Source organism: Salvelinus namaycush, unplaced genomic scaffold (assembly GCF_016432855.1).
Source record: "Salvelinus namaycush isolate Seneca unplaced genomic scaffold, SaNama_1.0 Scaffold3031, whole genome shotgun sequence".
NCBI classification, from domain to species: domain Eukaryota; kingdom Metazoa; phylum Chordata; class Actinopteri; order Salmoniformes; family Salmonidae; genus Salvelinus; species Salvelinus namaycush.
Window position 1 is genome coordinate 869 of NW_024059933.1, and position 12,969 is coordinate 13,837.

A 12,969-nucleotide genomic window follows, 5' to 3' on the forward strand; every position below is an offset into this window, starting at 1 on the left:
TCACTGTGCCCTCTGTGATTCTTTTTTTGACTGCTTCTTTCAGTTTGTATAGGTCATACTGATTACAGAGGCGCAGCGGAAGATTGAAGGCCCCGTAACCCAGAGGTTGATAGATCGAAACCACTCTCTGCTATCTAGATAGTTTTTAGCAAGTACTCCAGTGGCCTAATGGATAAGGCACTGGCCTTCTAAGCCAGGGATTGTGGGTTCGAGTCACATCTGGGGTGGATGAAGGCAATTTGGGATAGAATCGAAGCAGCTTGTATAGGTCACGATGATCACACAGTGCCACATCGAAGATATCCTACTCTATTTAAAAAAATGAAGTGCAAACAGGGTAAAAAAAAGTATAATTTCATGGGCATGTCTCTGTGCCCTCTGTGATTCTTTTTTTGACTGCTTCTTTCAGTTTGTATAGGTCATACTGATTACAGAGGCGCAGCGGAAGCGTGATGGCCCCGTAACCCAGAGGTTGATAGATCGAAACCACTCTCTGCTATCTAGATAGTTTTTAGGAAGTACCCCAGTGGCCTACTGGATAAAGCACTGGCCTTCTAAGCCAGGGATTGTGGGTTCGAGTCCCATCTGGGGTGGATGAAGGCAATTTGGGATAGAATCGAAGCAGCTTGTATAGGTCACGATGATCACACAGTGCCACATCGAAGATATCCTACTCTATTTAAAAAAAAATGAAGTGCAAACAGGGTAAAAAAAAGTATAATTTCATGTCTCTGTGCCCTCCGTGATTCTATTTTTTAACTGCTTCTATCAGTTCGTACAGGTCATGCTGATTACAGAGGCACTGGCCTCCTAATCCATGTATTGTGAGTTCAAGTATTTTTTGGGGGTGCCTGAAAGCGGAGTGATGAAGTGGATGTATCTTGGGCAGTTAACCCAGTGATTTATGGATCGAAACCATCCTCTGCTGTCCAGTTTGTTTCCAGCAATGAAGTGCAAACACAAATATAAAAAGCAAAATTTGATGGGCATGTCTCAGTGCCCTCCGTGATTCTTTGTTTGACTTCTTTTGTCAGTTTTTATAGGTTATACTGATTGTAGAGGAACTGGTCTCCTAATCCATGTATTGTGAGTTAAAGTATTATTTTGGGGTGCCTGAAAGCGGAGTGATGAAGTGGAAGTATGCTGGGCAGTTAACCCAGTGATTTATGGATCGAAACCATCCTCTGCTGTCCAGTTTGTTTTCAGCAATGAAGTGCAAACACAAATATAAAAAGCATGATTTCATGGGCATGTCACAGTGCCCTCTGTGATTCTTTTTTTGACTGCTTCTTTCAGTTTGTATAGGTCATACTGATTACAGAGGCGCAGCGGAAGCGTGAAGGCCCCGTAACCCAGAGGTTGATAGATCGAAACCACTCTCTGCTATCTAGATAGTTTTTAGCAAGTGCCCTAGTGGCCTAATGGATAAGGCACTGGCCTCCTAAGCCAGGGATTGTGGGTTCGAGTCCCATCTGGGGTGGATGAAGGCAATTTGGGATAGAAAAAGAGAGCTGAGCATGTAACACAGAGGTTGAAGCATCGAAGCTATCCAATTCTATTTTTAGAAATGAAGTGCAAACAGGGTAAAAAAAAGTATAATTTCATGGGCATGTCTCTGTGCCCTCTGTGATTCTTTTTTTGACTGCTTCTTTCAGTTTGTATAGGTCATACTGATTACAGAGGCGCAGCGGAAGCGTGATGGCCCCGTAACCCAGAGGTTGATAGATCGAAACCACTCTCTGCTATCTAGATAGTTTTTAGGAAGTACCCCAGTGGTCCTACTGGATAAAGCACTGGCCTTCTAAGCCAGGGATTGTGGGTTCGAGTCCCATCTGGGGTGGATGAAGGCAATTTGGGATAGAATCGAAGCAGCTTGTATAGGTCACGATGATCACACAGTGCCACATCGAAGATATCCTACTCTATTTTTAAAAATGAAGTGCAAACAGGGTAAAAAAAAGTATAATTTCATGTCTCTGTGCCCTCCGTGATTCTATTTTTTAACTGCTTCTATCAGTTCGTACAGGTCATGCTGATTACAGAGGCACTGGCCTCCTAATCCATGTATTGTGAGTTCAAGTATTTTTTGGGGGTGCCTGAAAGCGGAGTGATGAAGTGGATGTATCTTGGGCAGTTAACCCAGTGATTTATGGATCGAAACCATCCTCTGCTGTCCAGTTTGTTTCCAGCAATGAAGTGCAAACACAAATATAAAAAGCAAAATTTGATGGGCATGTCTCAGTGCCCTCCGTGATTCTTTGTTTGACTTCTTTTGTCAGTTTTTATAGGTTATACTGATTGTAGAGGAACTGGCCTCCTAATCCATGTATTGTGAGTTAAAGTATTATTTTGGGGTGCCTGAAAGCGGAGTGATGAAGTGGAAGTATGCTGGGCAGTTAACCCAGTGATTTATGGATCGAAACCATCCTCTGCTGTCCAGTTTGTTTTCAGCAATGAAGTGCAAACACAAATATAAAAAGCATAATTTCATGGGCATGTCACAGTGCCCTCTGTGATTCTTTTTTTGACTGCTTCTTTCAGTTTGTATAGGTCATACTGATTACAGAGGCGCAGCGGAAGCGTGATGGCCCCGTAACCCAGAGGTTGATAGATCGAAACCACTCTCTGCTATCTAGATAGTTTTTAGCAAGTGCCCCAGTGGCCTAATGGATAAGGCACTGGCCTCCTAAGCCAGGGATTGTGGGTTCGAGTCCCATCTGGGGTGGATGAAGGCAATTTGGGATAGAAAAAGAGAGCTGAGCATGTAACACAGAGGTTGAAGCATCGAAGCTATCCAATTCTATTTTTAGAAATGAAGTGCAAACAGGGTAAAAAAAAGTATAATTTCATGGGCATGTCTCTGTACCCTCTGTGATTCTTTTTTTGACTGCTTCTTTCAGTTTGTATAGGTCATACTGATTACAGAGGCGCAGCGGAAGCGTGATGGCCCCGTAACCCAGAGGTTGATAGATCGAAACCACTCTCTGCTATCTAGATAGTTTTTAGGAAGTACCCCAGTGGCCTACTGGATAAAGCACTGGCCTTCTAAGCCAGGGATTGTGGGTTCGAGTCCCATCTGGGGTGGATGAAGGCAATTTAGGATAGAATCGAAGCAGCTTGTATAGGTCACGATGATCACACAGTGCCACATCGAAGATATCCTACTCTATTTTTAAAAATGAAGTGCAAACAGGGTAAAAAAAAGTATAATTTCATGTCTCTGTGCCCTCCGTGATTCTATTTTTTAACTGCTTCTATCAGTTCGTACAGGTCATGCTGATTACAGAGGCACTGGCCTCCTAATCCATGTATTGTGAGTTCAAGTATTTTTTGGGGGTGCCTGAAAGCGGAGTGATGAAGTGGATGTATCTTCGGCAGTTAACCCAGTGATTTATGGATCGAAACCATCCTCTGCTGTCCAGTTTGTTTCCAGCAATGAAGTGCAAACACAAATATAAAAAGCAAAATTTGATGGGCATGTCTCAGTGCCCTCCGTGATTCTTTGTTTGACTTCTTTTGTCAGTTTTTATAGGTTATACTGATTGTAGAGGAACTGGCCTCCTAATCCATGTATTGTGAGTTAAAGTATTATTTTGGGGTGCCTGAAAGCGGAGTGATGAAGTGGAAGTATGCTGGGCAGTTAACCCAGTGATTTATGGATCGAAACCATCCTCTGCTGTCCAGTTTGTTTTCAGCAATGAAGTGCAAACACAAATATAAAAAGCATAATTTCATGGGCATGTCACTGTGCCCTCTGTGATTCTTTTTTTGACTGCTTCTTTCAGTTTGTATAGGTCATACTGATTACAGAGGTGCAGCGGAAGATTGAAGGCCCCGTAACCCAGAGGTTGATAGATCGAAACCACTCTCTGCTATCTAGATAGTTTTTAGCAAGTACTCCAGTGGCCTAATGGATAAGGCACTGGCCTTCTAAGCCAGGGATTGTGGGTTCGAGTCACATCTGGGGTGGATGAAGGCAATTTGGGATAGAATCGAAGCAGCTTGTATAGGTCACGATGATCACACAGTGCCACATCGAAGATATCCTACTCTATTTAGAAAAATGAAGTGCAAACAGGGTAAAAAAAAGTATAATTTCATGGGCATGTCTCTGTGCCCTCTGTGATTCTTTTTTTGACTGCTTCTTTCAGTTTGTATAGGTCATACTGATTACAGAGGCGCAGCGGAAGCGTGATGGCCCCGTAACCCAGAGGTTGATAGATCGAAACCACTCTCTGCTATCTAGATAGTTTTTAGGAAGTACCCCAGTGGCCTACTGGATAAAGGCACTGGCCTTCTAAGCCAGGGATTGTGGGTTCGAGTCCCATCTGGGGTGGATGAAGGCAATTTGGGATAGAATCGAAGCAGCTTGTATAGGTCACGATGATCACACAGTGCCACATCGAAGATATCCTACTCTATTTTTAAAAATGAAGTGCAAACAGGGTAAAAAAAAGTATAATTTCATGTCTCTGTGCCCTCCGTGATTCTATTTTTTAACTGCTTCTATCAGTTCGTACAGGTCATGCTGATTACAGAGGCACTGGCCTCCTAATCCATGTATTGTGAGTTCAAGTATTTTTTGGGGGTGCCTGAAAGCGGAGTGATGAAGTGGATGTATCTTGGGCAGTTAACCCAGTGATTTATGGATCGAAACCATCCTCTGCTGTCCAGTTTGTTTCCAGCAATGAAGTGCAAACACAAATATAAAAAGCAAAATTTGATGGGCATGTCTCAGTGCCCTCCGTGATTCTTTGTTTGACTTCTTTTGTCAGTTTTTATAGGTTATACTGATTGTAGAGGAACTGGTCCTCCTAATCCATGTATTGTGAGTTAAAGTATTATTTTGGGGTGCCTGAAAGCGGAGTGATGAAGTGGAAGTATGCTGGGCAGTTAACCCAGTGATTTATGGATCGAAACCATCCTCTGCTGTCCAGTTTGTTTTCAGCAATGAAGTGCAAACACAAATATAAAAAGCATGATTTCATGGGCATGTCACAGTGCCCTCTGTGATTCTTTTTTTGACTGCTTCTTTCAGTTTGTATAGGTCATACTGATTACAGAGGCGCAGCGGAAGCGTGAAGGCCCCGTAACCCAGAGGTTGATAGATCGAAACCACTCTCTGCTATCTAGATAGTTTTTAGCAAGTGCCCCAGTGGCCTAATGGATAAGGCACTGGCCTCCTAAGCCAGGGATTGTGGGTTCGAGTCCCATCTGGGGTGGATGAAGGCAATTTGGGATAGAAAAAGAGAGCTGAGCATGTAACACAGAGGTTGAAGCATCGAAGCTATCCAATTCTATTTTTAGAAATGAAGTGCAAACAGGGTAAAAAAAAGTATAATTTCATGGGCATGTCTCTGTGCCCTCTGTGATTCTTTTTTTGACTGCTTCTTTCAGTTTGTATAGGTCATACTGATTACAGAGGCGCAGCGGAAGCGTGATGGCCCCGTAACCCAGAGGTTGATAGATCGAAACCACTCTCTGCTATCTAGATAGTTTTTAGGAAGTACCCCAGTGGCCTACTGGATAAAGCACTGGCCTTCTAAGCCAGGGATTGTGGGTTCGAGTCCCATCTGGGGTGGATGAAGGCAATTTGGGATAGAATCGAAGCAGCTTGTATAGGTCACGATGATCACACAGTGCCACATCGAAGATATCCTACTCTATTTTTAAAAATGAAGTGCAAACAGGGTAAAAAAAAGTATAATTTCATGTCTCTGTGCCCTCCGTGATTCTATTTTTTAACTGCTTCTATCAGTTCGTACAGGTCATGCTGATTACAGAGGCACTGGCCTCCTAATCCATGTATTGTGAGTTCAAGTATTTTTTGGGGGTGCCTGAAAGCGGAGTGATGAAGTGGATGTATCTTGGGCAGTTAACCCAGTGATTTATGGATCGAAACCATCCTCTGCTGTCCAGTTTGTTTCCAGCAATGAAGTGCAAACACAAATATAAAAAGCAAAATTTGATGGGCATGTCTCAGTGCCCTCCGTGATTCTTTGTTTGACTTCTTTTGTCAGTTTTTATAGGTTATACTGATTGTAGAGGAACTGGTCTCCTAATCCATGTATTGTGAGTTAAAGTATTATTTTGGGGTGCCTGAAAGCGGAGTGATGAAGTGGAAGTATGCTGGGCAGTTAACCCAGTGATTTATGGATCGAAACCATCCTCTGCTGTCCAGTTTGTTTTCAGCAATGAAGTGCAAACACAAATATAAAAAGCATAATTTCATGGGCATGTCACTGTGCCCTCTGTGATTCTTTTTTTGACTTCTTTTGTCAGTTTGTATAGGTCATACTGATTACAGAGGCGCAGCGGAAGATTGAAGGCCCCGTCACCCAGAGGTTGATAGATCGAAACCACTCTCTGCTATCTAGATAGTTTTTAGGAAGTACCCCAGTGCCCTAATGGATAAGGCACTGCCCTTCTAAGCCAGGGATTGCGGGTTCGAGTTCAATCTGGAGTGGATGAAGGCAGTTTGGGATAGAATCGAGGCAGCTTGTATAGTTCACGATGATCACACAGTGCCACATCGAAGATATCCTACTCTATTTTTAAAAATGAAGTGCAAACAGGGGAAAAAAAGTATAATTTCATGTCTCTGTGCCCTCCGTGATTCTATTTTTTAACTGCTTCTATCAGTTCGTACAGGTCATGCTGATTACAGAGGCACTGGCCTCCTAATCCATGTATTGTGAGTTCAAGTATTATTTTGGCGTGCCTGAAAGCGGAGTGATGAAGTGGATGTATCTTGGGCAGTTAACCCAGTGATTTATGGATCGAAACCATCCTCTGCTGTCCAGTTTGTTTTCAGCAATGAAGTGCAAACACAAATATAAAAAGCATATTTTCATGGGCATGTCTCAGTGCCCTCTGTGATTCTTTGTTTGACTTCTTTTGTCAGTTTTTATAGGTTATACTGATTGTAGAGGAACTGGCCTCCTAATCCATGTATTGTGAGTTCAAGTATTATTTTGGGGTGCCTGAAAGCGGAGTGATGAAGTGGAAGTATGCTGGGCAGTTAACCCAGTGATTTATGGATTGAAACCATCCTCTGCTGTCCAGTTTGTTTTCAGCAATGAAGTGCAAACACAAATATAAAAAGCATAATTTCATGGGCATGTCTCTGTGCCCTCTGTGATTCTTTTTTTGACTGCTTCTTTCAGTTTGTATAGGTCATACTGATTACAGAGGCGCAGCGGAAGCGTGATGGCCCCGTAACCCAGAGGTTGATAGATCGAAACCACTCTCTGCTATCTAGATACTGTTTAGCAAGTACCCCAGTGGCCTAATGGATAAGCCACTGGCCTCCTAAGCAAGGGATTGTGAGTTCGAGTCCCATCTGGGGTGGATGAAGGCAGTTTGGGATAGAATCGAAGCAGCTTGTATAGGTCACGATGATCACACAGTGCCACATCGAAGATATCCTGCTCTATTTTTAAAAAATGAAGTGCAAACAGGGTAAAAAAAAGTATAATTTCATGTCTCTGTGCCCTCCGTGATTCTATTTTTTAACTGCTTCTATCAGTTAGTACAGGTCATGCTGATTACAGAGGCACTGGCCTCCTAATCCATGTATTGTGAGTTCAAGTATTTTTTGGGGGTGCCTGAAAGCGGAGTGATGAAGTGGATGTATCTTGGGCAGTTAACCCAGTGATTTATGGATTGAAACCATCCTCTGCTGTCCAGTTTGTTTCCAGCAATGAAGTGCAAACACAAATATAAAAAGCAAAATTTGATGGGCATGTCTCAGTGCCCTCCGTGATTCTTTGTTTGACTTCTTTTGTCAGTTTTTATAGGTTATACTGATTGTAGAGGAACTGGCCTCCTAATCCATGTATTGTGAGTTCAAGTATTATTTTGGGGTGCCTGAAAGCGGAGTGATGAAGTGGAAGTATCCTGGGCAGTTAACCCAGTGATTTATGGATCGAAACCATCCTCTGCTGTCCAGTTTGTTTTCAGCAATGAAGTGCAAACACAAATATAAAAAGCATATTTTCATGGGCATGTCTCAGTGCCCTCTGTGATTCTTTGTTTGACTTCTTTTGTCAGTTTTTATAGGTTATACTGATTGTAGAGGAACTGGCCTCCTAATCCATGTATTGTGAGTTCAAGTATTATTTTGGGGTGCCTGAAAACGGAGTGATGAAGTGGAAGTATGCTGGGCAGTTAACCCAGTGATTTATGGATTGAAACCATCCTCTGCTGTCCAGTTTGTTTTCAGCAATGAAGTGCAAACACAAATATAAAAAGCATAATTTCATGGGCATGTCTCTGTGCCCTCTGTGATTCTTTTTTTGACTGCTTCTTTCAGTTTGTATAGGTCATACTGATTACAGAGGCGCAGCGGAAGCGTGATGGCCCCGTAACCCAGAGGTCGATAGATCGAACCCACTCTCTGCTATCTAGATAGGTTTTAACAAGTGCCCCAGTGGCCTAATGGATAAGGCACTGCCCTTCTAAGCCAGGGATTGCGGGTTCGAGTTCAATCTGGAGTGGATGAAGGCAGTTTGGGATAGAATCGAGGCAGCTTGTATAGTTCAAGATGATCACACAGTGCCACATCGAAGATATCCTACTCTTTTTTTAAAAATGAAGTGCAAACAGGGTAAAAAAAAGTATAATTTCATGGGCATGTCTCTGTGATTCTTTTTTTTAACTGCTTCTATCAGTTCGTACAGGTCATGCTGATTACAGAGGCACTGGCCTCCTAATCCATGTATTGTGAGTTCAAGTATTTTTTTGGGGTGCCTGAAAGCGGAGTGATGAAGTGGAAGTATCCTGGGCAGTTAACCCAGTGATTTATGGATCGAAACCATCCTCTGCTGTCCAGTTTGTTTTCAGCAATGAAGTGCAAACACAAATATAAAAAGCAAAATTTCATGGGCATGTCTCAGTGCCCTCCGTGATTCTTTGTTTGACTTCTTTTGTCAGTTTTTATAGGTTATACTGATTGTAGAGGAACTGGCCTCCTAATCCATGTATTGTGAGTTCAAGTATTATTTTGGGGTGCCTGAAAGCGGAGTGATGAAGTGGAAGTTTGCTGGGCAGTAAACCCAGTAATTTATGGATCAAAACCATCCTCTGCTGTCCAGTTTGTTTTCAGCAATGAAGTGCAAACACAAATATAAAAAGCATAATTTCATGGGCATGTCTCAGTGCCCTCTGTGATTTTATTTTTGACTGCTTCTTTCAGTTTGTATAGGTCATACTGATTACAGAGGCGCTGTGGAAGCGTGATGGCCCCGTAACCCAGAGGTTGATAGATCGAAACCACTCTCTGCTATCTAGACAGTTTTTAGCAAGTGCCCCAGTGGCCTAATGGATAAGGCACTGGCCTCCTAAGCCAGGGATTGTGGGTTCGAGTCCCATCTGGGGTGGATGAAGGCAATTTGGGATAGAGAAAGAGAGCTGGGCATGTAACACAGAGGTTGAAGCATCGAAGCTATCCTATTCCATTTTTAGAAATGAAGTGCAAACAGGGTAAAAAAAGTATAATTTCATGGGCATGTCTCTGTGCCCTCTGTGATTCTTTTTTTGACTGCTTCTTTCAGTTTGTATAGGTCATACTGATTACAGAGGCGCAGCGGAAGCGTGATGGCCCCGTAACCCAGAGGTTGATAGATCGAAACCACTCTCTGCTATCTAGATAGTTTTTAGCAAGTACCCCAGTGGCCTAATGGATAAGGCACTGGCCTTTTAAGCCAGGGATTGTGGGTTCGAGTCCCATCTGGGGTGGATGAAGGCAGTTTGGGATAGAATCAAAGCAGCTTGTATAGGTCACGATGATCACACAATGACACATCGAAGATATCCTACTCTATTTTTAAAAATGAAGTGCAAACAGGGTAAAAAAAAGTATAATTTCATGTCTCTGTGCCCTCCATGATTCTATTTTTTAACTGCTTCTATCAGTTCGTACAGGTCATCCTGATTACAGAGGCACTGGCCTCCTAATCCATGTATTGTGAGTTCAAGTATTTTTTGGGGGTGCCTGAAAGCGGAGTGATGAAGTGGAAGTATGCTGGGCAGTTAACCCAGTGATTTATGGATCGAAACCATCCTCTGCTGCCCAGTTTGTTTTCAGCAATGAAGTGCAAACACAAATATAAAAAGACAAATTTCATGTGCATGTCTCTGTGCCCTCTGTGATTGAAAACTCTGTTTATTAAGTTTTACACACACAGACAAGACAAAGCAATATAAATAATATACTCAACTAGAAAAAATACAAATAATACATTACATTTTTTTTTTTTTTTAAATAGCTTTAAAGATACCATACTTTAGACAAGTTAAACACACCAGGCAGAAGGCTACAAAGGTTAAAGGGCAATCTATAGTATAGGGACAGAGCAAACACCTCACCATTGTTCCTGTAAACAGTCAAGGGATTGGGTGGAGAAATGCAACCACTCACAGACAGTCAAGGCCACGGACCAACCATCCACTGGACCAAAAATAAAAAGTTTACAATGCTTTAAAATAAAAAATGAATAATAATAATTTTATGTAGGCGTGAACAAAATCTGCCCGGGCAAGATGAACAAGGCATCCGCAGGTCACAATCAATAAGCACATCAACCTTAATGCCCCCCACCACCACCCCAGAAAACCCCCAGAGAAATGCTCATCCAACCCCTAAGTCACAGGGGGGTCAAATACAGACTTATTTTGGTTTTAATAGGAATGCCATCAGAGGATGGACTGTTTAAAGTAAGACCGGAATGGAGCCCAAGCCTCATTAAACAGTTTGGGGTTCCCACGTGAATTGAATTGAATTTTTTCTAGTTTCAGAGAGCACAACACATCTCTCACCCAATATTTATAAGATGGGGGAGCTGCCATCTTCCAGTTCTGTAGTATTAGCCGTCTAGCTAAAAGAGTTGTATAAGCAACAGTGTCCGACTGGATTCTTGACAGGGGGGTACCTATGGGCAGTACTCCAAAAAGGGCTGTAAGGGGAGAGGGATCTATAACAGTGTTATATATATCAGAGAAACATTTAAATATTAATTCCCAGAAACCTGACAGTTTATGACAGCCCCAGAACATATGCAACAGTGTAGCTGGTTCAATTTTACATCTGACACAGGTAGGATCAAAATCAGAGAATATTCTTCCAAGTCTGGCCCCAGACCAGTGGATACGGTGAACCACCTTGAATTGAATGAGGCTGTGTCTAGTGCTAAAAGAGGACGAATGCACCCTGCGCAGCACAGATTCCCAGGTGTCTTCCCCAAGTTCCTCCCCCAAATCCTTTTCCCATCGAGTCTTTAAAGGCACCAAAGAAGGGTTCTGTAAGTCATGAATGATTGCATATACATCTGAAATTGCGCCCCTAGGAAGCTTGTTCAGCTCCAGGATGCTCTCTATGGCTGTATTCGCAGGCCTATGGGGAAATTCAGGTGTGTTAGCTCTGACAAAGTTCCTAGTCTGGAGATAGCGGAAAAAGTGGGATTGGGGGAGGTTGAACCTTTCCTGTAGCTGAGCAAAAGAGGCAAATGTATCATCAAAGAATAATTGGGCTAGTGAGGAGAGGCCTAGTGAGTGCCAGATGCCAAAAGCCCCATCATTCAAAGATGGAGGAAATAAAATGTTCTGATTGATTGGGCCTGATAGAGAAAAGTCTCGGAGGCCAAAGGCTAAACGGAACTGATTCCAAATTTTAAGAGACTGCTTTACAATTGGGTTGACACACCTTTTGCCTAGGGACACTGGGAGAGACGAGCACAACACAGAAGAAAGTGCAGCAGGTTTACACGATTCAGACTCCATCTGGACCCAGAGTGGTCTAGGGCCAGTAGGATCGGTCTGCAGCCAGTACAGAAGGGCTCTGAAATTTGCAGCCCAATAGTATGTCTGAAAATTTGGTAGAGCTAAACCCCCCAATGACTTAGGCTTCTGTAAATGTTTTCTACCAATCCGTGGTACCTTGCCATCCCAAATAAAATGCATGAATGTTTGATCCAGTGAAATAAAAAAAGATTTTGGAATAAAAATGGGTAAACATTGAAATAAATATAGAAATTTGGGCAACACACTCATTTTAATGACATTAATCCTTCCGATAAGAGAAAGAGGTAGCGAATTCCAAAAAGTAAAAGATTGTTTCAAACTGTCTGCTAGAGCAACCAAGTTTTCCTGAAACAGATTTGAATATTTCCTTGTCACTTTAACTCCCAAGTAGGTGAATTGATCCCGGACAATCCTAAACTGAGAACTTGTAAAAGAGCACTTTAAAGCAGCCTTGTTTACAGGAAAAAGCTCACTCTTGCCTAGATTCAGCTTGTACCCTGAGATTGATCCAAACCTTTTAAGAACAGATAAGGCGCGTGGCATTGAGGTATCAGGGTTAGAGATAAACAAAAGGAGGTCATCCGCATATAGCGAGACTTTCTGCTCTGAGCCCGTCCTGATTATTCCTTGAATGGCATCATTAGAGCGTAGTGCAATGGCGAGAGGTTCGATTGCCAAAGCAAACAACAAGGGGGAGAGTGGACAGCCCTGTCTGGATCCGCGGTGCAAGGGAAAATAGTCAGAGGACAAGTTGTTAGTCCGTACCGAACCCATGGGAGAAAAATAAAGAATCTTTATCCACGCAATGAATTTGGGGCCAAAGCCAAATCTATAAAGGGTAGCTGTTAGGTAATCCCACTCAACGCGGTCAAACGCTTTTTCTGCATCAAGTGAGACCACCACCTCTGGGTCCTCCGACGCTGGGGAGTACAGTATATTCATAAGGCGCCTAATATTGAAAAACAAATGCCTATTTCTCACAAAGCCAGTCTGGTCAGAGTGTATTACTTGATGCAGCGAGCCTTCCATACGGATGGCTAAAAGCTTGGCTAGGATTTTGTAATCACAGTTTAAAAGCAAGATTGGGCGATAGGATCCACATTCCAGGGGGTCTTTGTTTTTCTTTAATAGTAATGAAATTGAAGCCTGATAAAGACTAGGCGGTAGCTT

General features: G+C 42.7%; 5 non-coding genes across 5 annotated transcripts; all 5 read left to right on the forward strand.

Moving 5' to 3' along the window:
• Positions 1-1,407: 1,407 nt before the first annotated feature.
• Positions 1,408-1,480, forward strand: trnar-ccu. Its single transcript has one exon. It is a non-coding gene; the product is annotated as a tRNA-Arg (tRNA).
• Positions 1,481-2,652: 1,172 nt separating this feature from the next.
• trnar-ccu lies at positions 2,653-2,725 on the forward strand. Its single transcript has one exon. It is a non-coding gene; the product is annotated as a tRNA-Arg (tRNA).
• A 2,424-nt stretch (positions 2,726-5,149) lies between these two features.
• On the forward strand, positions 5,150-5,222 carry trnar-ccu. Its single transcript has one exon. It is a non-coding gene; the product is annotated as a tRNA-Arg (tRNA).
• A 4,085-nt stretch (positions 5,223-9,307) lies between these two features.
• Positions 9,308-9,380, forward strand: trnar-ccu. Its single transcript has one exon. It is a non-coding gene; the product is annotated as a tRNA-Arg (tRNA).
• A 285-nt stretch (positions 9,381-9,665) lies between these two features.
• Positions 9,666-9,738, forward strand: trnak-uuu. The gene has a single exon. It is a non-coding gene; the product is annotated as a tRNA-Lys (tRNA).
• Positions 9,739-12,969: the final 3,231 nt, after the last annotated feature.